Raw genomic sequence first — 26,812 nt, 5'->3', positions numbered from 1 at the left:
AAGGGGAAAAGCATCTTGGCAGCACCCAGGCCATGTTATTACCCATTTCTGTACTAATAAGGTTGTAATTAAACGGACATCTGTTTAAGGGGTTATTTGGGTTACTAAAATTGACATCCTATCCTTAGGACAGGCCAACAATATTAGTTCACTGGGGGTTCAACTTTTGGCATCCCTGCAAGTCAGCTGTTTGAAGAAGCCGCAACATGCTCGTACAAGGATCTTCCCTTAGTTCGTACTCGCACGTACTGTTAAATTTTTACCGGCCATGCAAGGTATTGCACCATGTCTCATTGCACAGTGGTGCAATATCTTGCAAGGCCGCTACAACTGTTACGGCCCGTGCAAGTACAAACCAGGAGAAGAACCATGTAAGCCTCGACCGTTGTGCCACTCTGGCTGTTTTTGACGGCATCTGAGTGGCACCCGATAGTCTTTACAGACCTATTCACTTTAGCTGGTGAATACGGTCCGTGAAAAATGGTCAGTCTCCGATCTGAGGAAACCTAGAACATGTCCTATCTTTTCTCAGATCACTGATGGTACTCGGACGGCACACACGGTCGTGTGCATGAGGCGGTAAACAATGAAGAGGCTATGGCGCTCGTATGAGTGCGGTGGCCTATTCAAACAGCTGATTGGCGGGTTTGCCGAGAGTTGGACTGCCTCTGATCTAATATTGATGGTCTATTCTAAGGATAGCCATTAATTTTAAAAGCCCGGATAACCCCTTTAAAGGCAAATTACTGCCAAAACAAACAAAAAAAAAAACCAATAAAGCCGTGTCCACAAGATTCAACATAATCCCCTCCTTATTTTTTATCAGTTACATATATTTTTAAGTTTTCAATGTTAAACCATTCTAGTAATAGTGACCTATAGAGTTCTGTGTGTCATGACCGTGAATATACGATCTCCAGCGCTCTTTTCCTGGTATAGTGGTCATCTTCCACTCCCATATTTGCTGAACACGGTACATACAATTATTTACTTCCCCCATCACTGCACAGCCGCCTCCTTGCTCTCTTGTCATTTATGTTGTATTAGCCCATCATAATGCAGCGTGAATTAAATACCCTGTTCACATCACATTTTTTGTTTACATTTAGTGTTTGTCAGAAAAGTTCCCAGCGTACATGCTAAACGTGTCGATAGGGTTACATTGTCAGACAGAGGCCAAAAGCGTGTCCTTTTGGCCTCTGTCTGTCTCAATGGTATATGTCGGTTTACCACAAAAAAGGTATAGAATAGCATGGTAGAGCCCAGTCGAAAAACTATATGCTATACATGGAAACCTATGGTTGACAGTTGCCACTTAATGGCATCTGTTACATGCATCGGGATAAACGTATGCCTCCTGAGCTTTTCAATCGATTTTCATGATGTATGCATTATACTGATGCCATTATATCCTATAGGTGACAGATGGCATTGTTAGGCATCAGTCACAGCCTCCGTTTAATGTAAAGTACTGGAGCTTTTCACGGCATATACATATGTTAAACAGAGACATACAGTGTGATTCGAACATGGCCTTACAGGGCCGGCACGCCATATATTTTGCTTCCCCCAGGTAGTGCTTTATTCTCTTTATAGAGAGAGAGTAAATCTAGCTGCTAAAACTTGTAATTTAACAGGGAGCAAGTCTGTGAATGAAGACATGTTCATAGTTACATACAGCACAAGAAAGAATTCTGGTAAGATACAAGCAGGAAAGCAAGATGACCCTCCTACAGGCTGATAAAATTGTCTTCCAGCATGAAAAGTACGGAGAAACAAATTCATCTCTTGTGTTAAGATAAATAAGTATTTTCCTCTCAGATCTGCAATTATAATTTTTTATTTGTATTTAGTTTTTCCAGTGTCCTCAGTGACAACAGAGAATCAACAAGGCCTCCTCTTATAGGAGAAGTACATACCTCCCAACTTTTGAATTAGGAAAAGAGGGACATTTTAAGCCACGCCCCTAACCACGCCCAATATCCCACATCAAATCACTGCCAGATCCTTCTGCAAGTAACAAGCACACATTCTCACTGCGGATCTTTAGACTGTCTGGATATCACAGATATTATGGATCCGGTTATATAGTCTTTATGTTACTTTTCCTTTCTTGGGTATAACATTTGCTCATCACGGCGGCAGCAGCTGCAGGACAAACCAAAAGGCTGAGAAGAATGAAAGTCAAGAGGGAGACCCTGTGGTAGATAGCTCCACACACATCCCCCCTGTAGATGGCTCCACACACATCCCCCCTGTAGATGGCTCCACACACATCCCCCCTGTAGGTGGCTCCACACACAGCCCCGCCGTAGGTGGCGCCAGACACAGCCCCGCCGTAGGTGGCGCCAGACACAGCCCCGCCGTAGGTGGCGCCAGACACAGCCCCACCGTAGGTGGCGCCAGACACAGCCCCGCCGTAGGTGGCGCCAGACACAGCCCCGCCGTAGGTGGAGCCCGACACAGCCCCGCCGTAGGTGGCGCCCGACACAGCCCCGCCGTAGGTGGCGCCCGACACAGCCCCGCCGTAGGTGGCGCCCGACACAGCCCCGCCGTAGGTGGCGCCCCACACCGCCCCGCCGTAGGTGGCGCCCCACACCGCCCCGCCGTAGGTGGCGCCACATTATAATCTGTTCTTTAATACTGAAGGTTGAGTTCAAGACTTTAATTTTCATTTAGGTTTAAGACATTTGGTTGAGTGGGTCTACTATTTTCAACTTTTAAAGCCAAATATCACATAATATACAGATTTGAGAGATTGTATACCGCTTCTTTTTCTCTCTAGTTCAGTGCAACTGAAATATATAGTCTCTGCAAGCATAATAATAGTACATATAGTCTCTACAAGAATACTAATAGTACATATGGAGAAACAACCTTCCAATGCTATTGGGAGTTACAGTTGCCAAAATTGCATGTCTGTAATTTAGAGATTTAAGGTTTATGGAATATTGTGAAGATATCATCACATTGTAAGAATTCTGCACAAAGTATGAAAGATGTAAAGAATGGACCATTACAATTCTTTCAAGTAATAATGTTCTCTTCTCTCATTATACCTTAAAGAAAGTTTCCTAGGTCTGGTAATGGTTACTGTAATTCTGATTCAGCACTCGCCAGACAAGAGGAAATAAAAAAAATAAAAAAATCTATTGTCCATGTGAATTACTCTAGACAAGCTAACAACTCAGGGCCAGCAACACGGACTACAAGTTTCATTTATCAGAGTAATTCTCAAGCCTCAGGACATTAGGAGATAATCAACTAGGTAAGGCAAAGGAATCGGGGAGTACGGATGGATAATGCACAATAACCCTCACATTTTAACAATAGTAGAAAGTACTTCAAACTGCATTACAGCAAAATGAGATGATCGCTAACACCAATAGTACATTGAACATGTTTTATTAGGAGTTCTAGAAAAATCCGTTTTTTTTTTTATTTTTCGAGATTTAGGTGGGTCAAGAAAACGAATGAAGAATTAATTGGAGGGGTTGTCAAGTTTGGACAAGCGAGTCTTTTGCATGTCCCATTAGCATTAGCTGATGTAGTATGTGAGTCCCCTCATCAGGGTATCCGCAGGGGTAAATGTAATGTAAATTCTGGTCTTCTCTGTAGCATTAAAGGGAACCTGTCACCAGCATTTCACCTATTGAACTTTACTTCTCCCTCACTAGCTGCTGCTATAAAAAGTTCATTGCCGTTATCCCCTTTCCTAAACTCCTCCTCCGACTGTAAATAACGGTCTGCAAACGTTTCGCGCCTTTTATCGTAATAATCCGGTGTCCCTTTGTGCGCAAACACCAGAAGAGGACATCAATGCACAAGCGCGGGATGTTGTGTGCTGGGGGAAGGCGAGGAGCGGTCAATCAAAAGTAAGAAGGTGAGGTAAACTCAGAAAGACTTGAGGAATGAAGATATGACTCTTTTCAAAACGAAGATTTGACTCTTTTCAAATGAAGATCTGACTCTTTTCTGCTCATTTGCATACGGTGTGGGAACACTAAAAAGCTAAATACTAAAGCTACAGAGCCGACTAAGAAGATAATTATAGGTTATATAGAAATGATTTTTCACCCACTACCACCAGGTATAGTCGGTTTAATAGGTGAAATGCTGGTGACAGGTTCCCTTTAAACCATACTTATTAGAATCAATGACTGCTAATTGGGTTCTCCAGCAGAATACCAGGGTGGAGAGCCATGCAGCTCTCAGTCCCTGCTAATAAATGGGGCTCAAATTGCCAAAAATCATAAAGTTATATATAAAGGGGTTGCATAGAACAGATAACCCTTTTTTAGCTCTGGCCATCATCATATGGAAACATTCATATCTAGGTCATTGGGTTATAGGTCAAAGCTGTTGAGACTTCTGTTTGTACAGGAGTTGGACACCTTTGTTAGGTCACATGATTGATATTTAATTTTTATTTCCAGTTTGGAGACCTATCTCTCATGAACACTTCATATTTGTATTGCAATTTTTAAAAATCCATGCCTCTTATTCAAGAAACCTGGTAGTGCTATGAAACTGTCCTGATGGGAGCAGCCATACTTTTGACTGTTATTTATGTTGAGTGGAGTCGATGGTTCCGTATTCTACATTAAGAAAAATGGGTATTTAAAATGGCTTTGATCATATTGTTATATGTGTATTATCATATGATTCAGTCATTTCACAATGCTAATGTTTAGTTTTATTTTAGACCGATAAAGCAGATCACACCAAAACACAGAATTCACAATAGGTGATGGTTATTGCTTAGCACGTCTCTGCCCAATCACCTTGGCACCTCAGAGCATGCTCACAACACTGTCCTATAGTAGTCAATAAGTTGTTTTTTTTAGCTGCATATAAGTAATTTATTTAACCCCACTTAACGATGCGGCCTATTTGGACCTTAAAGAGAACATGTACCGCATGTAATGGGCAGGGCTGTACAAACCCTGTCTTACTATAAAAAAAAATCCTATCTTTATCCGTTATTTAGATATCGGTGCCGTTATATTTGGTGCCCGATATTTAAATAACCCCCTGAACTGTCTATGAGGAGAGCGGGAGCATGTGCACGCACGCGCAGCTCCGCCGCCACCACGGAGCAGAAGAGGAGAAGAATGTGAATTCTTCTTCTGTTCCTTGGCGGCAGGAGTATCTTCGGCATCGGAGCTGTGCTCGTGCGCACGCACGCTCTCACTCTTCAGCTCTCGGCAGATGAGGACAAGACTGATCACACAGTATTGTACAGCTTGTCTGCCAAGAGCTGTAGAGTGAGTACGTGCGCGCGCATGTTCGCACAGTTCCGAGCTACGCGCGCACAAGTTCTCTCTCCAGCTCTTGCTATGACACTGTCCATAGCTGATTGGACAGTGTCACAGCGATGTTACATGCACTCTTGCCAATTACACACCCCATTGACAGTTCAGGGAGTTATTTACATATCGGACGCCAAATATAACGGCACCGATATCTAAATAACGGAGAAAGATAAAGGCGCATGGTGGGAAGAAGTTAAAGTTGGGGTATGTGCACACGATAGCAGGCATTTACGTCTGAAAAGACAGACTGTTTTCAGGAGAAAACAGCTGCCTCGTTTCAGTCGTAAATGCTCCTCCTCGCATTTTGCGAGGCTTCTCTGACAGCCGTAAATTTTGAGCTGCTCTTCATTGAGTTCAATGAAGAACGGCTCAAATTACGTCTGTAAGAAGTGTCCTGCGCTTCGTTTGACGAGGCTGTATTTTTACCCGTCGTCGTTTGACAGCTGTCAAACGACGACGCGTAAATGACAGGTTGTCTGCACAGTACGTCGGCAAACCCATTCAAATGAATGGGCAGATGTTTGCCGACGTATTGTAGCCCTATTTTCAGACGTAAGACGAGGCATAATACGCCTCGTTTACGTCTGAAAATAGGTCGTGTGAACCCAACCTTACTGTCAGTAATAGCAACAAAAAAAAAATAGATGCTACTACGAAATGCCCATGAGGCGTTAAGATACCAAGAGGGTACAGGAGCTTTAGTATATCTTGTATATGCCAAAGTTTACGATACGTGTCAAATATCTTCAGCATCCCCCACACCAGATTTAGAAGAACATTGAGGGTTGTCAACATTTTATGAAGAAGCCTGTTTGAAGGTGTTTACTGGATTGATTTACTTTTACACTTTGAGTATGGCATTTTTTGTGTCTGATAATTGAGTCCTGACAACAAAACATGATGGAAAAGAATCGAACTCTTTTCATTATCCGCTTTTTCAAGTATGCGGCACCTTTTGTATGGCACCTATCTTGGTGCAAACATGAGTACATGGATAAACAGGCAAGCGAAAATTTCTTGAAACCATGGTCTGTTGTATGTTCTCCCTCCCGCTACCCATCAAAGCATTCATGACATCGTCTGGAGCCAAACACTTGACAGCATGCATTCATATCTGAAGATATGCCGTGACATTTCCCTCTAAATGTCACATCTTTGCTCTTTGTATATGTGTTTATTTTAAGAATGTTACTTTCACCCATCAAACTAACCATTTCTAACAAAATTCTAATTGCATACAAGGTCTAATCATATCCTAGATATCTAGTTAATGACTTGTGTGCATAACTCCTATGTACAGAGCAGACGCCTCTTATCATGCTGTACCCTTCTCCCCTTTATTTCACCTGCTCATGAATTATTTATCATCTAGCGCCATGTGGTGTCATTCTGCAGAACGAGATTAAAGGGACAAATCAGTAAATTGTAATTCTGGAGCAGTTGCTTCCTATATGACAGTTGGCTTTTTCTCCCCATTACCCCTCTGCCTTTAACCTATTCATTGCCTCAGTGATCGAATGGAAGCCGCTACATAATGTATTGCACACCCATCCCCTGCATTAAAGAGGCATAATCATGTCGGATATTTTCATGTGTCGCCAGAGCGGTGAACCTCTGATTGACAGAGCGGCTGAAGTCGAAATGATATGCACACCGCTCTCTAGGAGGAAGATGACATTTTTCCAAGAGGTCTGACTGTTTTTATTACTGAGATTTATACATTGATTTCTGCATATTAGAATGAGTGAAATAAAAAGAGAAATGAAAACCGAGGGGCTTGACATCTGGGCAGGAGGAGGATTGGAACAGAACAGCTTGTCAGAGTTAAGGCCTTAAAGTGACTCGTCTCTCGTAGAACACGGCAGTAATTACTGCTACGGGGGGAAAAGGGGTCTTGATACAAAGCGCTAATAGATGTTTTGTTTATGATTTGGCAGCGTATAGAGGCTGCAGCAGGCACCCATTGTAATGCTTCGGAGAGCCAAGGAGAAGCGTAGGAAACTTTGAAGAGCCTTGTAATTAAGTTACATAGTAGCGTCTGATGCCGTGCTGCCTAATTAGTGTCATTTTATATAGAGCCACAGTGGGAGCTGGCATTCAGCAGCTCTCATGCGAAGTTTGCTTCATGACAGGCAAAGATGTCACAAAATCCTCTCGTTTTGTTCAAGAATGGGTTTTAATAATTCAATGAGAACTTTCCTCTGTTTGTGTCTTTACTTTGTGCAGTTTTATTATATTTTGTGCTTTACTACTTTATTTCCACCAAGCATGAATACAGAAAGTCAGACAGAAAATTGGTGTAGGAGACAAATAAATAGTGATCAGGAGATGGATAATATGTTCATGTGCCAAGTTACAGCTTTGTTCTGTGTGACAAGTCAACATTATGTGCTCCCAATACACCAAACACTTTGGGGGGGAGATTTATCAAAAGTAGTGCAAAGAAAAAGTGAAGTAATTGCCCAAAGCAACCAATCAGAATCCATTTACTTTTGAGACTTCTTCCCTAATATTTTTTTTATACCCGTTGTCATTTATAATACAAAAATGAAACTGTAACAAGTGTAAAACCTATTAGAAATTAAGTGAACATCTTTATATAAGGAGGTATTTTATTGTATTCTCGCTTGTTGCGTTGTCAACATTATTGTAGAAAAATGGTAGTCGAGATAATCACGGCACTCTGGTGTATAATTTTCCTTGATACGTTTACTTGCATTGATTAACTAGCCATGCCGGTCTCCGAGTCACTGACATTCCCATTCTAATAAATATCAGTTGAGAAGGATAGAAAAAAAATGGAGTATCCTTTAGTGTAACCCACTCATTAAAGTATTTGAAACAATAGCTGTATATCTGTTAAGCGCACGACCATCCAATTTAAAAAGACCCTCCAGTCCCAGGATAAAATTTTAAATGTGATGGAGTCTATGTTGTAATATTACCTGGTGCCCTTTAGTTGCCCCTCTCTGTCGTGGATCCGCCATTTTAGGGTCCCCTCTGTGTTGTCTAAAAATGGCCACAGCGCTTCTCAGACTGAGTCCAATCCAGGAACAGGGGGAGTGGCTCAGACTCGTATTCTAAGAAGTGCTGTGGCCATTTTAGGGCAAAACACAGGGAACCCTAAAATTGCGGATCCACGGCAGAGGGGCACAACTTGGGGGGCACCAGGTAAAAATACTGTATATACACCATCGTTTTGAAAATGTTGTTCCGGGACCGAAAGCTCGCTTTTATGACCATTCAAGGAGGACACTAGTAAGGCAATCCAGTAAGAGATCTACGATAATGATGGAGTTACAATCTTCAGTAATTGAGATAAGACAGAGACAGATCAAGTTTTATGGGAGAGTGGCAAAGAGAAAGCCAATATGCATGAGGAAGAGAGACTGAGATTAATTAAAAAAACAATATTGCTCATGAGAACAATATTGAACTCCAAAAATGCTACCGAAACAAATAATTTTTAACATGAGCCCAATTAATGCTTACTACTCCATCTGTTATTTATGCGACTGAATCATGCATAGGCCTCATGCCCACTTCAGCAATTTTCGTCAGGGTGCTATCCGTTTTTTTACCCGATAGTACCCTGACACATTAATTTCAATGTGGCAATGCACACTACTGTTGTTCTTTAAACTGAACTGTGTGGCCGTTCCGTCAAAAATAGGACCGGTCCTACTCCTGTCCGTTTTTGACGGAACAGTCTCGTTCTTTTCATTGATTTGGTCCGTGAATTAACGGAACTGCACACGAGGTCATCCGTTTGCAGTCCGTGTTTCACTGATTCGTCATTAACAGCCGTACGACGGCCAACGAAAGTGTGCATGAGGCCTTAGAGGGTGCTTCTCTGCAGCAGGTCCTGGTTTGAATAAATGAAAAGAAAATATAGAGAAATTAGAGAGAAACCTGCTGCAGTCTGCAAGGGAACTGCAATTTGGGAGAAATGTTTTCTAGAAAGACATTTACAAAGTTACAGGTGAATGTCTTACAAACAATAATGTTAATGTACTATATTGACCAAGTCATAGTCTGCATCGCAATCCAAATGCAGAATTTGTCTGGATTTGAAAAAAAGCGGTTTACTCACAGTCCCCATGCAACTTGACTAAGCCAACAGTTTTGCGAAGCCCATGTCAAAAGTTTTCTTATACCCCTAACTGCTATAATAATTTCCAATAATCTAGTAGAAACCAGCATGTGTTTAAGAATTGTAACAAATTTAAATAGATTTGTAGAGCTTTGCATTAACTTAAATGGACACTAACTTTTCATACAACTTATGCTAGTCTAATAGTATACCTGATATATATCAACTTTGTCATTTACTTACTGTTAAAATTTAGATTTGTCCATGCAAATTCTGTGTGACGTTACTGCCACTAGGTGTCTCCCTTCTTGCAATCGGCTGTCCAACACCTGTATTAAGCAAAATCCGTCTCTGATTAAAGAGGTAGGAGCAGAGTGGGTGAGACACAGACACTGCCCATATAAGTGTATGGAGAGGGGAGGGGAGCAGGAGGATGGAGTAGGGGCAGATTGGGAGAAAAAGACGCTGATGCCCAAATAAATCTCTGGATAGGGGAGGAGTGGGCAGGAAAAGACACACACACACACACACACACACACACACACGTGCTGCAGCTTAAGGTAAGAGCTAGGGTATGTTCACACGCAGAGTCAAAAACGTCTCAAAATACGGAGCTGTTTTCAAGGGAAATTAGCCCCTGATTTTCAGAAGTTTTTTGAGCAACTCGTGTATTTTGCTTCATTTTCACGCAATTTTTACGGCCGTTTTTGGAGCTGTTTTCAATAGTCTATGAGAAAACTGCTCCAATTACGTCCCAAGAAATGTCCTGCACTTTTTTTTTTACGAGCCGTCATTTTACGCGCCGTATTTTAACAGCGACGCGTAAAATCACAGCTCCTCTGCACAGAACATCGTAAGACCCATTGCAAGCAATGGGCAGATGTTTGCCGACGTATTGGAGTCGTCTTTTCAGACGTAATTCGAGGCGTAAAACGCCTCCATTACGCCTGAAAATTGGTCGTGTGCACATACCCTTATATGTCACCTCAGTGCTGGATTCACAGCTGCACTGCTTATTATTGCTGTATAATCTTTAAGCTGCAGCAGCTTCTATACATATGTGATAGAGAGATAGAAGAGGAGAATCCTGCTCTCCTATGTGTGCAGTGTATGGAAGACAGAAAAGCAGTTAGGCTTCACCCACTAGGTCAGAGAACTGAGAATTAGGGAGAGACCCTGCAGGGGGGAAATGTGCTACAAGTACAAGTCCTATAATGGCCAGAAATAGTGTTATTCCTCATGTACACGCATATGACCGCTTATTCTGAAAAGTCATCTGACAGGTTAGGTACGCTTTGTATTGGGTATTTTTCTGTTGAACAGCGTCGGCACGTACAATTATATCCAGTGTTCAATCTTTGTTTGAAATCTCATTTTATGTACGTAAGTTTGCACATTCTGTGAGATGTTCCATAGTAGACTTCTGCATGTACGGTTACTGCAGTTTGAACAGTGTTGGAGCAACTGTTGAGGAAATCGCATTAAATATCATGGGGAAAAATTCTGTATAGGTCGTTTTCCTTTTTAAAACGAATTTGTCAGTAGGACAGGCTTTTTTTTTTGTTGAGACAAGGCTGCAGGGAGACATGTAAGGGCGCAGTCACACTGTGCAGATTTTGTAGCAGAAATTTTCTGTGACTGAAAATCAGTTCCATTCATCTGAATGAAACCTTCAGAAATCCATAGACCTTCTGCAGAAACAACCACGTTCATTTGAATGGAACAGATTTTTATTTGCTGAAAATGTCTGCAACAAAATCTGCTGTGTGTGACTGCACCCGTATATGACCTTCCTGCTGGAGGGCAACTGACAACTCTTTTCTTTATATATTATTAAGGCAAATGGACATAATTGAGTGGGGTCTCATGCTGGGTACTCCTCTTTATTAACCAAAGAGTAGAGATGCTGCTCTCGATAACTGCGCAACTGTGTAGTACACGATCTCCCATGTTTTTGAATGCGCACCGTGTGATACTACATTTTGCTAAAGGGGAAGGTGTTGCTACCAGCAGCCAAGATCTCTGGGGGGGTCAGCTGATCGCCAGCAAGTCTGTATTAAGGAAAGGGTGTAATCCAATAAGTACATTTACAGCATGTATGTTATGTGAACAGGTCCCCATCAAACATCGGATGATGATTAAAGGGGTTGGCCTCTTTCTAATGAAATTTCTAAAACGCTCTAAGTTCCTTCGTTCTGTCACAGGCAACTGTAAGTACCCTCTACACTTAACACTGTTCTTCCTTTCAGGGCCCCCTGCTCCCCTGGAATGGCTTAATAAACAGTGGACGGTGCGAGTATCTCGCCCATAGTGGCGGTCAGGTTATTTGGCAACCTCCTGGCTGTCTGCGCGGGCACTGAATGCTTTTAGCGCAAGCGCAGACACAAAAGGTTCTACTGCCCTTGCATGCACTGAACGTTTTCAGCCATGGCTCAGTGCCAGCGCAGATAAGCAGGCTGCCAGGAAGGCGGTCACATGGCCACGTCACCTGACCGCCGCCATATTGAAAGCTTTGAACAGGATAGTTGCGCCGGCCCCTGTTTGCCGTTCAAAGGTAAATGGGGGCCCTGAAGTAAAGCGCAGGAGTAATGCTTCATTCACATCTGCGCTAGGGCTCTGTTCCGTCTGAGCTTTCCGTCGGAACGGAGCCCTGACCGGATGCCCACTTCAGTTATCGACAGGGTGCTATCTGGTTTTTTTAACCGATAGCACCCTGACACATTCATTTCAATGGGGCCATGCACACTTCTGTTGTTTTAACGGAACTGTGTGGCTGTTCTGTCAAAAATAGGACCGGTCCTACTCCTGTCCGTTTTTGACGGAACAGTCTTGTTCTTTTCATTGATTTGGTCTGTAAAATAACAGAATTGCACACAGAGGCCCTCCGTTTGCGGTCCGTGTTTCACAGATCCATCATTAACGGCCGTATGACGGCCAATGAAAGTGTGCATGAGGCCTTAGAGGGTGCTTCTCTGCAGCAGGTCCTGGTTTGAATAAATGCAAATAAGAAAAGATAGAGAAATTCGAGAGAAACCTGCTGCAGTTTGCAAGGGAACTGCAATTTGGGAGAAGATACGTTTTCTAGAAAGACATTTACAAAGTTACAGGTGAATGTCTTACAAACAATAATGTTAATGTACTATATTGACCAAGTCATAGTCTGCATCGCAATCCAAATGCAGAATTTGCCTGTAGGTTTCCGTTTCCATCATCATTGATTTCAATGGTGACTGATCCAGTGCCAATGGTTTCTGTTTGTCTTTGTTGTGCAAGGGTTCCGTCGTTTTGACGGAATAAATAGCGTAGTCGACTGCAGTATTGAGTCCGTCAAAACGACAGAACCCTTGCACAACGGAAATAAACGGAAACCATTGGCACCGGATCCGTAACCATTAAAATCAATGGTGATGGAAACTGAAGCCTACGGTTTCCGTTTGTGTCTGTCAGGGCTCCGTTCCGATGGAAAGCGCAGACGGAATGTCTGAACGGAGCCCTAGCGCAGATGTGAACAAAGCCTAAGTGATGGGGGTAATTAGAGTTGACTGTGTCAGGACGTTTTAGAAATTTCATTGGAAAGTGGTCATCTCCCTTCATAATAAGCACATTTTAAATATGATGTTCAAAAAAAGTCAAAACACTCTCCCAAGCAGCTAACAAGGATTGCAAAAAAAATTAATCATTTGGATTTTTCTCTTAATGCAAATGTTATACAAAGCAAACTAATCTGTACCATCCCATATGCTGAAATGCGTTTCTCCCAGCACTCCACTGATGCCTTTTGTCATGCGTGAATATTTATACACTCCGTACTGGTTGTTATTTATGTTTCTTGCATTGTATTAGGTGTCCGTATCCTTATTTAAACTCCAGGAATATGTGAGTGTCTTGTTGCAGGTGGTCACAAATGTACAAGTACAAAGCAAGCCAGGAAATTATTGGTGATATTTGCATGTGGAATTTCTTTAGGCCTTGGACTCAAGTGATCCTGCTATATTCAGAGAGGAAAATAACCTCTCTTTATGCTAATCCTGAATGTCAAGCACTTTCCAACATCTGGGAAAGTTTAAAAACCTCAGTGCATCAAGTTACCCTTGTGAAAGTTTTCTCTTCCCGCTCTTACTATTGCAGGGATGTTGTTCTGTCAGACTCTTTTTCTAGGTAGGAAACTAAGCCTGTTTTCCAGCTGACTTCAGCTTACAGTAAAGCATCCGATGTACCAACAGAGATTACACGTGGTACAACCAACAAGTGACTGCAACTGAGGCGAGCGTTATGGGGACATAGACGACATCCGCATGTCTTGTATTTGATATTCTTCCTTTCTTTAGATACATCTTGTTTGGTTGCGGTTATATAGTGCAGAATGTATATATACTCACAGATTAGTTTACTTGCATAAAGCTTCTGCATTTATCACCAGCGAAATAGTAGTAAATATGTGTTTATAAGAAGATTAAAGGGTAAGTTCAAAAGAGGACGTCTCCAATGCTTATGTATTGTGTCCCAGTTTGGATCTATGTATATATTCCTCATCCTTTTGTGGTGTCCGTTTAAACAACCCGCAGCCATGGTCCCTGAGATTAGGACCTATTTAGTACTCTGTTCCCTAAATATTTACAAGGTACCAGATATCACCTTTATTTAACCCCTTAATGACTGCCCATACGTCTTTTCACGGCAGTCATTAAGGGTACTTATGCCATGGCGCTGTGTCATAAGCCTGGCACAGGTGTCCTATGTCGGCTAAGGCAGGTGTAGGACTGTCTGAAGATAGCCAGGCTCCAGCTCTGCCAGGATCGATCCATAGATTCCGCATTCAATACCGGCACCCTCCCCCTCTCACACCATCGACACCCCTGCAACAAAATTGTGCGGTGATTGTTTCCATGGCAGCTAGGGGCTTAAAAAGGCCCCCAGGTCTGTCAACAGTATATGCCTATTAATCCCTGTCAGAGGACCTAATAGAATCTCTGTCAGGTTTACACTGACAGGCATAATACACTGCAATGCAGAAGTATTGCTGTGTATGATAAAAACGATCTCACAGTGAAATCTAGTGGGACTAAACAAAAAGTTTAAAACAGATTGATAAGTTAATAAACAAAAAAGAAAAAATGCAGTTTTTCCCCCTCTACTATTGTGAGACATAACACCAGGAAGCTGCTGTAGCATCTGTCTCTGACTTTTTTTCACTTAATTCCTGCTCCACCCTCCCTATACATAGACTTGTATTTTTACGGTTTGTCTCTTTCTCCCTCCTTTTGCTTCCCCCTGCCCTCTTCATAGACTTGTATTGGCAGCATGTCTGTGTCTTTCTCTCTTGCTCCTTCCTCATGATCCCCCTCCCGTGTCCATAGTGAATTGTATTGGCAGGCAGTTATGAGAGACAGCCCGACTTTCTGCAGTCTGTCAATTCTTCTCTGTTACTAAAATTTTAGTTGACTGCAAGGGAGACCCCTATTGACAATAAATTAACACAGAATTTGCATAGATAAAACATCTAAATTTTAACAGTAAATTACATAGTTGATATATATCAGGTATACTGTTCAATTAGCATAAGTTCCAGTTATTTAATAAATATTTCATCCTACAGAGGAGAGCAATGTTGAAGCACAAGCTGCTACTCTAACAAGTAAAATACTGTGCTTGCACATTCAAAAGTACATGTAAGACTCAATTCACACTACGTCTGTAGCTCATGATAAATCTCCCATGTATGCTAGCATGGCCATAGTCTGTAATGGACAAGTATATGTTAACAGGGTGTCCTTTTGACATGTTTGACCGGTATATGTTGGGATCCTGTAGCCCCAACCCTATTGAAAACTTTTGAGGGCTTTACTCTTCAATCCAACTGTATGCAAAAAGTGTATCACACGGTATACATATTTTTTTCGGACCATATTTTAACTAAATTGGGTAACGTATATACCTCAGGTACAAAATGCCACATTATTAAGTGCAGATAGATTGATGTTATTATGTTGAAGTCTGACTTTAGTATAGAATTCCTGTGCCATCTCTACTAAGAAAGGATTTTCCTTTGTGCTTATTCCTTTTATTATTATTTTTACGTAAGATCTGCACAATATGTCAATTATTGCAATGAATTAAAAAGAAATTAAATGAATGAATTTACAATTATTAGCTGGGTAGGTTCACATATTTAAAAACATGTCTGTTCATACACCTCTCCTATCATTCACATTGGAGGGATATGTGTGGTTTAATTTTTCCCGAGTACATGTGTCTTTGCACCTCCTCTCATTAATCTCCGCTGTAGCAATAAATAATCAGGTCCTTTTTACTAGCAGTTCTGTTTCGACCTTTTCCAGTAGTAAATTCAGAACAATTACGGTGAGTGATTTAAGATCTGGGTAAAAGCAGTATTGACAATGGAGATGAACAGTAAAGCCATGCACTATATACTCCGCATTGTTACATGTATGCATGTGCTCTTTATTACTTGTATAATGCAAATGTCGTGCCTTCGTGATCGCCAGCAGCACATAGCAGCGATGTGTAAATGTGCTGCCATCTATCCCTTTCAATGATCTGTCTTATCCACCCCACGCAGGTTGCCCGGCTAGATGTCACCGCTTTACTGTGATGTGTGACAGTCTCATCTACCGGGCAGTCTGCAGCAGGTTGTAGGAAAGAATAGTAGAATTCATTAATGTGACACCAAAGTAGATAATGACTTCACCAAGGTCGCAGGTAAAATCTGTCCTGTAAGTGCAGCCCTGATTTGTCTTTCCAGCTTATCTTGTACTTCTGCTGGGTGAATTTATGGCTTTGTGTAGTGCACTTGGACAACAGTCTGTTCCAGTTGCCTCTGACATCATAGGGAGATAGCATGTTCTCTATGTGCGGTACATAATCTATACGCCTGATAATGTGTGTTTTATAGGAAAAGGCGGGGAGTTGGAAAAAGTACAACAAATGTCAACTGAGGCTGGTCAGCAATTAAAATCTCATTCCTTCCATTACCATGAGCGTTGGATCTTTCTAATCTTTGTTTACTAGCCCCACATAAAAAATGAAAACGCTTTGGGAGCAGTAGAAAGTACAATGACATTTTAAAATAATCATTTCACCTATCCTTTATAATGACTGAGCAACTTTATAATGACTGAGCAACTTTCTGGGTTGTGTTACCATTTAATTTACGTGGCTTGTTTATATTAAAGCGGTTGTTCAGGATTAGAAAAAAGGGCTCTGCTTTTTTTTTTCCCCATCGACGTCACTCTTGTAGTTTTTTTATGTCTGGTATTGCAGCACAGCCCCATTTATGCACATGGAAATGAGCTGCAATACCAGACCCAGCCAGTGGACAGGGGTGGGGCCATTTCAGGAAAAAGCAGACCCTTTTTTCTAATCCTGGTCAAACCTTGACCCTTGACTCACTGCAGTGCATTTACTTGACAACACATTTTTCATAACAAAATTAGATTTCTAAGACACCGCAACGCTTGGTAAAGGGTACTCCTACACACAGGAGATCTATGGAAATAGTCATCTACACCCAGAAGAGCTAGGGATGAACTAGTCTGAAATGCAGGGGACACTGAAGGAGGAGATTTAGAACACGAGAGCTGGGGAAAGAGTGGTCAAATAAATAAAATTAATAAACAATAATAATATTATAATAAATATATTTTCACATATATACACACATATATATAAAATAAATATACATATATACACACATATAAAATAAATATACACATATATAATATATACATACATACACACACACACACACACACATATATATATATACATATATATATATATATATATATATATATACATACACACTACCGTTCAAAAGTTTGGGGTCACCCAGACAATTTTGTGTTTTCCATAAAAACTCACACTTATATTTATCAAATGAGTTGCAAAATGACTAGAAAATATAGTCAAGACATTGACAAGGTTAGAAATAATGATTTTTATTTGAAATAATAATTTTCTCCTTCAAACTTTGCTTTCATCAAAGAATGCTCCATTTGCAGCAATTACAGCATTGCAGACCTTTGGCATTCTAGCTGTTAATTTGCTGAGGTAATCGGGAGAAATTTCACCCCATGCTTCCAGAAGCCCCTCCCACAAGTTGGATTGGCTTGATGGGCACTTCTTGCGTACCATACGGTCAAGCTGCTCCCACAACAGCTCTATGGGGTTGAGATCTGGTGACTGCGCTGGCCACTCCATTACAGATAGAATACCAGCTGCCTGCTTCTTCCCTAAATAGTTCTTGCATAATTTGGAGGTGTGCTTTGGGTCATTGTCCTGTTGTAGGATGAAATTGGCTCCAATCAAGCGCTGTCCACAGGGTATGGCATGGCGTTGCAAAATGGAGTGATAGCCTTCCTTAGGTAGATTTAGCAGTAATGCATATTTATTTATATTTAGTGGTTTAGGTTACATTAGTGTTCGCAGTGTGCTGTCGCCATTCTTTTTCTGCTGTATATTTGCAGTCACAAGTGTCTTGCACCTGCATACACATTTTATATCATTTTGTTGGAATGTGCTGTTGAAACTTTTTTGTTTATTTGATCCATATATGTGGGGTTAGTGACTGCCTCCATTTTTTTTGTTCTTGCACTCCTCCCATTCTGCCCAGGGTGATTTTAATTAGTTCAATGCTGGATCCTACCATCCCCAGGTATATATGTAGGCTTAGTCCCAGTTCTGTGTGTCGTGGCAGGTGGGCAAACACTTTTGGATCAAAATGTGCACGAAGAACCTCCCTATTATAGGTAGATTTAGCAGTAATGCATATTTATTTATATTTAGTGGTTTAGGTGACATTTGTGTTCGCAGTGTGCCGTCGCCATTTTTTGTCTGATAGAGATATATATATATATAAGTTACGAAGCTAAGAAGGATGATGTATATCCTAGGGGAAAGCTGTTGCCATTAAAATACTGCACACAAAAAGGCCAGGGGTGCGTGAAATTCATACATCATGTTAGTCAAAATAAAAGTCCTAACAATAATACCCTGAGATTGCAGAAGTTGATATTACCTTTAACAAAGCAGTAAATATCCTGTTTATGTCCATTTTCATGCTATAATATGAAACGTTGCATCTGGATGATTTGTTACACGTTTATAACTACAGTATAATGATCTATTGAAATTTGTTTAAAGGTTTGCAGAAATGCTCAACGTCAATTCTCCTTAAAGGACCAGTGTCACGGAAAAAAACAATTTTTAGATCAATTTTCTTTCAGTGTTTTATTAAAAAAAAAATTATTTGTGTGTTTGTGTTTTACTTTTTTTTCTTTTTTCACTTTTTCTTGTCCATGGGGGCTGCCATTTTTTTTTCCATCTCTGTATGTGTCGATTAACGACACATACAGACATGGAATACGGCAGCTACAGTACCATAGTGAATGCGAACAGGGCCCGTTCCATCCACTATGCTGTACGCCGTCTGTGTGGGAACGGCGCATGCGCCGCTCCCACACAGTCCAAATTGAACTGTGCGACGTCCGGCGCCATTTTTTTGTGGACCGAGAGTCGCGGCTGGACAGTAAGATTACTACTTCCGGTCGCGGCTTCCGGACTTGTGCACTTGGAGCGGAGGTAGCAGACGGAGCGGACGGACCGGTGGGAGCGGCGGCGGCAGGAGCAGGTAAGTTAGGTCTGTGTATGTACGTGTTTTACTGTGTGTTTACTACTGTATGTAAACCTACTACACTGTGTCTTAGCTCAAAAAATGGCGACACACAGTGTAGGAGGTTTGACCGTTCAATCCCCTCGTTTCTCCCGGCACTAGCCAGGATAAAGGAGGGGGGATTCTGAGAGCTCACTAGAGCGAGTTTTCTCAAATTTTGCAGCATAAAGCAATGTGGTTGCTTTACCACATGCAATGCTGCAAATTTGGGAATTGCTCCATCTAGTGACCAGCGCTGGGAAATAGTATAAATTAGAATCTAATTTATAATATTTCCTGACTCGTGAAAAAATTAAAAAAATTAGAACGATGTTTAATCACCTACACACTAATTGTTTAACTAAAAAAAAAAAAAAATGTTTTTCTTGCGACACATTACCTTTAAAGGGGTTGTCCATTCACAAGAAATAGATGGCCTAACCTCTGGATAGGCCATCAGTATCTGATCAGTGGGGGCCTGACTCTTGGCACCGCCACTGATCAGCTGTTTTGAAGGTGCTGTTGCACTTGTACGAGCACTGCTTCTTGTTCATTACTGTCACTGATCGTACTGTGAATCACCGACACATTTGTAGCGGCAGTTGACACTATTACAGCCTTCCACCATTGAAGTGAATGGGAGAAGGCTGTAATACTGTGAACTGCCGTTACAAGTATGTCGACAACTCGCAGTACTAGCAGATAAGGAATGAAGAGGAAGCAGCGCTCGTACGAGCACTTCGGCCCCTTCAAAACAGTTGATTGGGGGTGTTGGGTGTCAGACCCCCACCGATCAGATATTCATGGCCTATTCTATTACTGGATAACCCCTTTAACAATTGAAAAGTCCACTTTTTTGCTGGGTGTCTGCATCTAAAGAGGTCAGACAATCTAGATATTGAGGTTGTCAACTGTCCATAAAGTCAGACATTTTGGCTGGTGTCCGTGATTTTTTTTTTGGGCTGTTTTTTAAAGCTGGAAAACTTCTGTAGGTTAGGCTCTGTTCACACTAGTGACATAGCTTCCATTTGTAATTGAGCCTTTCAGATCTGTTTTGAAAATGGTTACCGGCGAGCCCTGTCGTTACCCATTGACTTAAATGGATTCCGCTGCAGTTTACTGGTTCCGTTAGATCGCTTATTTACTTTTCTTGTCAATAAAGCTGAAAAAGCTACAGAAACCCAGATAACCCTAATGTAAGCAGATCCTTATTGTGATTGTTATTTTCATGATTTTACAGTTCACAGTATGGCTGTCTGATTTTTGACCAAGATGTTTATTATGTCATTTTTCGCACTGTATTTACGCTTTCATAAAGTAAATCTAATTTTTCACAGTGCTCCGAGAATATAACTGTAAGACATACATTCATCACTAGTGAAATACAGGCATCTTCTTGTGGATGAAAAATGAGAACAAATAAGGTCTATGCATCATAATTAAATGAAACGTAGATATTAGTAGATGCTTGGTGATTTCTTATATTTATGGAAGTCCCTGTAGATAGGTTGTTGTGTCAGCCAGTACGAATTTTACAAGTAGTAGCTCGCCATCTAAGCATTAGTTCTTAGTCTCGGTTCAAGGTTAATAAATACAGATCTGTGGATTTAAAGGCTATGTCCACCTACGCAACCATTTTTTAATGCCACAAACATCTGAAATAAAAAATTAAATGTAGCACTTTGGAAGATTTTAAATCAAAACTAGGTGCAAAAGTGTTGTCTACATTCACTATATGCCTATTCAGTTCCATGTGTCTCCATGGATACAGACTACAAACAAACCCTGTGTAGTCTGATGCCACATTCACATCCAACAGCACCCTACTGCTTAGTAATGCAGTATATTTGGTAGGTTAGTAAGAAGTTCGGGACAGATGGAAGGGAGTATAAATGCAGGATCAACCTGTGTAGACTTTATTTGTAGTCTGTAACCATGCAGATATAGGTACTGTATACACAAAACAGTAAGAGATTTTGTTTTTTCGAAAACTATGTACAAAGTTGCATTTGTTTTTATTTTTTCTGGAGCACTAAAAATTACTTGGTTGTGAAAATAGACATTTACCTTAAATTTACAGATTTACTCATATCTGCCCATCCAACCCCCTTACCTGACGCAGCGCCCATGACACTGAGCTGATTGTAAAGTAGTAAAAGTCCCAAATAACTTAACATTTATTATTCTTAGGCGGGATTCACACGACCAGGTCGTTCCCGAGCCCGAGTGTCGGCCAGTAAAATCTGCCATTTTGCCCGGCCGGTTTGCATTAAGTTTTGCATCCGTGCCGGGCCGGGCAGATCCGGACAGTGACATCAGCGGCAACTCCTGAAGGGGCGTCGCTACAGTAGTAGCAGCAGCAGCTGCAGCTGCTAGCGGCGCCATCGAAGGTGTCGCCGGGCCAGGGTGCTTTTCAAGCAGGGGAAGGGAGCCAGCGCAGCGCTGCCTTCCACCTGCTGTACACCCCGGCCCTGCCACACAGTGTACAGCGATGCCATTCGTCAGAATGGCATCAACTCCTCCTCCTCATGCACTCTGCGCTGTGAGGAGGAGGAGAGAGAGCGCAAGCTCCGGAAAACCCGGCCATCACTCGGGACACATCCCGGTGATGGCCGTGTATTACCCGGCCCCATAGACTTCTATGGGAGCCGGGCGGCCGGGTACCCGGGCGAAGATGGAGCATGTCCTATTTTTTGACGGCCGTCAAAAAATCGGTTGTGTGAATAGCCCCATTAGGGGTCTATTATTCCTAATTCAGTCGGGTGCCGGCCGATTTATGAACGGCCGGCACCCGGCCGGGAAACCCTGCCGTGTGAATGAGGCCTTAGAAGTTTATATTCTTTATTTGGAAGCCAAGCAGATCTGTCTACAAGAAAATATTTTTGTTTTTCAATAAAAAATGTCTGTTACATTTTAAACATCATTGGCCAAACGATCTGTATTTGAGCCTTGCTACATATTGAACGAGCATGCAGCAGCATCTAGGACTTGGCGAATGAAACAAAACTGTTCATGCTACTGAGGCTGGGCTTGAGTTTAACCCTGGAATTTAGTGATTCTATCCATGGTGCTGTCATTTAAAAGCACATTATCTATCCACAGAAGAAGCTATTTAGCTGCACGGAGTCGCAGGAGTGTATACAAACTTTAGCTGGCATCCCACGTGTTTCGTGCTATTGCACACTGGCTCTTATCTAAGCGCAGTCACTTCTGGCTGTGAGGAAGTCTATTATATTTCATAGATGCATTCAGTTGCTGCTAAGCTGGATGGGGCGCCACTGATTTATGATCAGCTGTATTTGATGTCCCACTTGTCAGATAAAGCTAAAACTGGTTTACCTACATCTGTAAGATATTTCCATTACTTTTCATTTTTTTTTTTTATTATTTTTTTTTTTTAAGATTGACTCTTGCGTTCCATTGTCACAGAGTTAAATTCTATTACTTGCTGCTTGTATAAATTTACAATCTCTAATCTGACAATCTGTTTGTTCATGAGCTAACCTCCAATAATAGGGCAGCACTGGGGTCCTGGGTTCAAATCCAACCAAGGACAACATCTGCATGGAGTTTGTGTTTGCGTGGGCTTCCTCCGGGTACTCCGGTTTCCTCCCACACCCCAAAAATATCCTGATAGAGAACTTAGATTGTTAGCCCCAATGGGGACAGTACGTGCGGACCGTTGTACAGTGCTGCAGAATATGTTGGCCCTATATAAGTAACAGAAATAATAATAATAATAATGCTATTAACAACTGTTGCATGTTTGGTGGTCATATTTGAACTTGTCATCTTCTATTATTATAGCCACTAACATTTTATTATTATTTGATCGTAGCAATGAGGCTCTCTGGTGAGTTCTTACTGAGTGGCTACTATTAGGCTCTGTTTACATTGCCGATACGGTTTGATCTGTATGTCAAATATGGATCCTGAAGGATCACAGTGACTTATAATGGGATCCGCTTGATTTCTGTTGCAATTACAGTGTTTTTTCGGGCATGATTAGCACTGTCAAAAATACTGGAACCTATAACAGAATGGGATAATAACACCGATTTGAACCAAGCTTTAACCATGTGTTGTAATATTTGATACATTGTCTTGTTTTTATCACTGGGAATAAGCTTTAAATAATTTTATAATTGTTCTTGTCTCTCGCTTTCGTTAAATATAAGTACCCTTGTATTAAACAGTGACATTTGACCTATTAAGTCAGTATTTTATTTTTTAATTTCCATTTCTCTTTTGGCGCTGGGATATTCATTATTAGTGCACTTGTATAACGCCTGCTATGAGTTGTGCACTGTGTGATGAACAATGTAAAGTGCACAGCTAGGGTGCTGAAGGCATCAATATTTAAGGAATAGCATTTCATTCATATTCATAACCAGTACATTGAAGATCCTGCAGCAGTTAACTTGGGGCATCTGTGTTTTTGTGCCGGGTATATGGGGCCTCTTGTTTGCGTTTAGATGAAATTGAGGATTTCTCTTCCAATTATATCCTTAAAGACTCTATGTGGAAGCCGTCATTAGTGGTTTATAGCTGTAGTCTAGATTTATGTCTCACAAGTATACTTCTATAATACAAGAGACTTTCTCTTTGCATAAATTAATTTCAAATCACAGACTTTTACGAGTGCTCTTCAGGAGCTGAATAGGATCCTGATTAATTTTTGTTCTACAATTGCAAGACTTTATAGAGAGCTAAATTTAGATTACAGTCATGAATATTGTCATGTTAACTTGTGGATATATGTGTGTGCCGTTCCCTATGAATGGCTGCACGGAGAAGGAAAAATCGGTTCCACATTGGTTGATTTATTACATTTAACCAATCAGAATCTTCTCTCGCTAATGTTCCAAAATGTAGTAAATTGGATTTATATGCATAGTAAAACTGAATTAATCAGGACAAATCTACACTACGTGAACACAATGAACATTCATGTGTATTTTAAAATATTTCATTTCACAATATCCTCATTCATATGTCAAACTTATTGAAATAGTCACTTGTGACTGGATAGCTAAGGTGCTATTACACAATGAGATTAGGTTGTTTAATGTGATGATGCCTTGTTTATGGCTATTTCTTGTATTTATGATGAGTGGTCCATATTTTAACTATATGCAGATTTCATATAGAATGTGGTGCCACAATATAGGTGTAAGGTTCTTTATCTGATCGGTGGTTGTTTTTTTTTTTGTACAACCGAGGCAGATAATACTTCCTTTTTCTGTAGGCCAGTGGTCTCCAACCTGTAGCTCTCCAGCTGTTGCCAAACTACAACTCCCAACATGCCCTGACAGTTTTTAAAATACTTTCTTCACTTCAGGAAATTGCCATTAAACCAATTCAACTGTATGCAGAAATGCTCAGCCAAAAATAGAGTACACAATATTCTGATCTGGCAGCAGTTTTTCAAAATGAGCCTGTCCTTACCATACTGGCTACAGATGGTGCGCTGAATTTTTCAACAGCCTGTAGTCAGGGAATGTAGTACCGCCTATAGGCTACCATAAAATCTACAGTGACACTGTTTGGAGAGCGAATTTTAAAGGAACACTAAACTTAGAAATGAATGCTAAAAAGTAAACCAGAGAAAGTCAGTCTAATAGAATTTTGCTGCAGAGATCCTTCTGACCCTTATTTTCACTTGCTGACAACTGAGGGGTATGGCTTAGCCAAGGGGGAGTGGCTTAACATTTTTAGTCTTTTGCCGATACAGAATTGTGAGGAGGAGGGGGGCATTGGCTGAGCTACGTGGGCTCACAGAAAAGTTATCTGTATATAGTTCTTACAGTTTTGATTACAATATCAGACAGGAAATGTTCAAATTTGCCCTTGAGGGACCATAGTGAAAAAAGTAACGGCCCTGGTATGTTACACGACCCTAGTAGATCTATTTTACTAATCAGAAACATTTGCCTGGACTGAGCCTTTTTGCCAATAACTGTATAAGAGAATTTAATTTAAAACAATTCCCTGTCTAATAGTCGAGAGTGTTGAGTGGAACTGCACTATTTATATGTATACAAGATTGTTCTGTGTAATTTTATGTAATAATAAAATCACGTCTGAGTATTTCCCAGACTATCTTCTTAGTACTTTTAGATTTCCCTTCATATGGAGTGCTGTCTGTGTTGGTTAGAGTAAATGATCGCAACTGGGAAATAGTGTCTTCAGAACATTTATTTTTAATTAAATGTTGTCCTATATTCCACTGTAAATCCTTCTTGTGGCTTTGGGTCCGGTGACGCAGTCTGGCCCTTAGATGATGTGATGAAATCATTTTAGAACCCTTGAAGCCATGAAGAATGTTTGAACAAATTATTGGTAAATGTGACCATTTCTTTGCAATAGATAAATTGTATTTAGTGTTACTGTTTAAGGCAAAAAGCCAGCACAATATGTAGTAACCTTGTATTTTGTGGAATAGGTGGCTAAATGTTAATTATTACATTTATTTTTGCTTGTGTCTTTGTTATAACTAACATTTTTCCTTCACAAGTTACATTCAAGCCTATCCATTACTAAATGTTGAGTTCCTACCTTACCTAGATAAGCGTCTCAGATTTATCTCAAGGTGTATGTTTTGTTAAAATTAGGTTTTATGTTACTTTATTATGTTACCATCTATATCAAAAATAACTTCTGAAATCTTGCAGTTTTCACTCTGGCCACTGAGCCTCACAATAGGCCGACACTTCCTGTTCTGTAGAGATCACTTTTTAGGAGTCCGCTTATGTAAAGCGTTGATAAATAGTGATAATTATTGATATGATTATTTATAGAGGCCGTTCCAGCATTCAAGCTGTCTCCTTAGCTCTGAGGAGCATTGGCTCATTCTCAGTACTTTTGCCACAAATAAATACTGATGATAAAGGTGCAGGAGGACCGAAAAATCTGGTAAAAACATACTGGTATTTTTTCATCTTTATCACACAATTTTTGAATATCTTGGGTTCAATAAATACTTTAGATTAAGCATTGCATATTGCCTCATGTGCTTTGCAATTATTTGGTGGCTTATTCAGGCTCTAAGAAGCCCTACAAAGGTCCCGTTATATATAGCGGTGTGCTAGATAAGCTCTACTATTACTTTTAGGAGTGAAGACTAAAAGGGGTTGTCCGGTTTCAGCAAATTAATGTTATTTTTTGTATAATTTAATTGTATTAAGTTTACAGTATACAGTCTGTGTTGCTTTCTCAGTATTTTCAAGATCTCTGCTAGTTGCCATACAGTAGGAACTTTTCTCTAATGAGCAGTGCGGAGACATTGTCACATAGTTATGTCATATCAGTAGGATAATCCAGGGGTTTATTTGGGTTGTCCAGCTATGTCTAATAGTGCTGAAACCATGACCATAAAAAATAAATAAATTGTAATATACATATCTTATTAATTCTACTCCGTTCCAGCGCCGCCAGTTCTGATCCTGCTTGTTTGTTTCAGAAATGGAAAATCTACTATTCTATCAGTATGTTCGACGTGACAGTTTTAGTAGTTGTTTTTCTGAGACTACTCCAAAAGTGACAACCAATATGGCTGCACTTCCTGTTGTCACTTTTGCAAAAATGTCCAATACAACTGAATAAACCATGCCAATTTTTCTAAGTAAAATAAATATAATTACCAAACTTTGTATATTGCTCTTCTGAATTACTAATTATTGGCCATTTTGGAATTTTTTTAACCCCTTCCCTTTCTCTGGCATAAATGTAAGG

General features: G+C 40.7%; 1 protein-coding gene and 1 long non-coding RNA gene across 3 annotated transcripts in view; one reads left to right on the top strand and one right to left on the bottom strand.

The window, feature by feature from the left end:
* Positions 1-11,749, bottom strand: part of LOC142651628 (uncharacterized) — a 30,114-nt gene extending 18,365 nt beyond the window's left edge. The window contains exons 1-2 of the long non-coding RNA XR_012847655.1: positions 11,627-11,749; positions 9,652-9,737 (exon numbers count right to left, since the gene is read on the bottom strand). This is a non-coding gene — a long non-coding RNA (uncharacterized LOC142651628). The remainder of the gene's footprint in view (positions 1-9,651; positions 9,738-11,626) is intronic.
* The window catches only part of CDKAL1 (CDKAL1 threonylcarbamoyladenosine tRNA methylthiotransferase), an 845,495-nt gene that overhangs the window by 729,354 nt on the left and 89,329 nt on the right, over positions 1-26,812 (top strand). The gene's annotated exons all lie outside the window — the stretch shown is intronic.

Source organism: Rhinoderma darwinii, chromosome 5, assembly GCF_050947455.1.
Source record: "Rhinoderma darwinii isolate aRhiDar2 chromosome 5, aRhiDar2.hap1, whole genome shotgun sequence".
Classification (NCBI taxonomy): Eukaryota; Metazoa; Chordata; class Amphibia; order Anura; family Rhinodermatidae; genus Rhinoderma; species Rhinoderma darwinii.
This window is presented reverse-complemented; position numbering and strand designations above follow the sequence as displayed.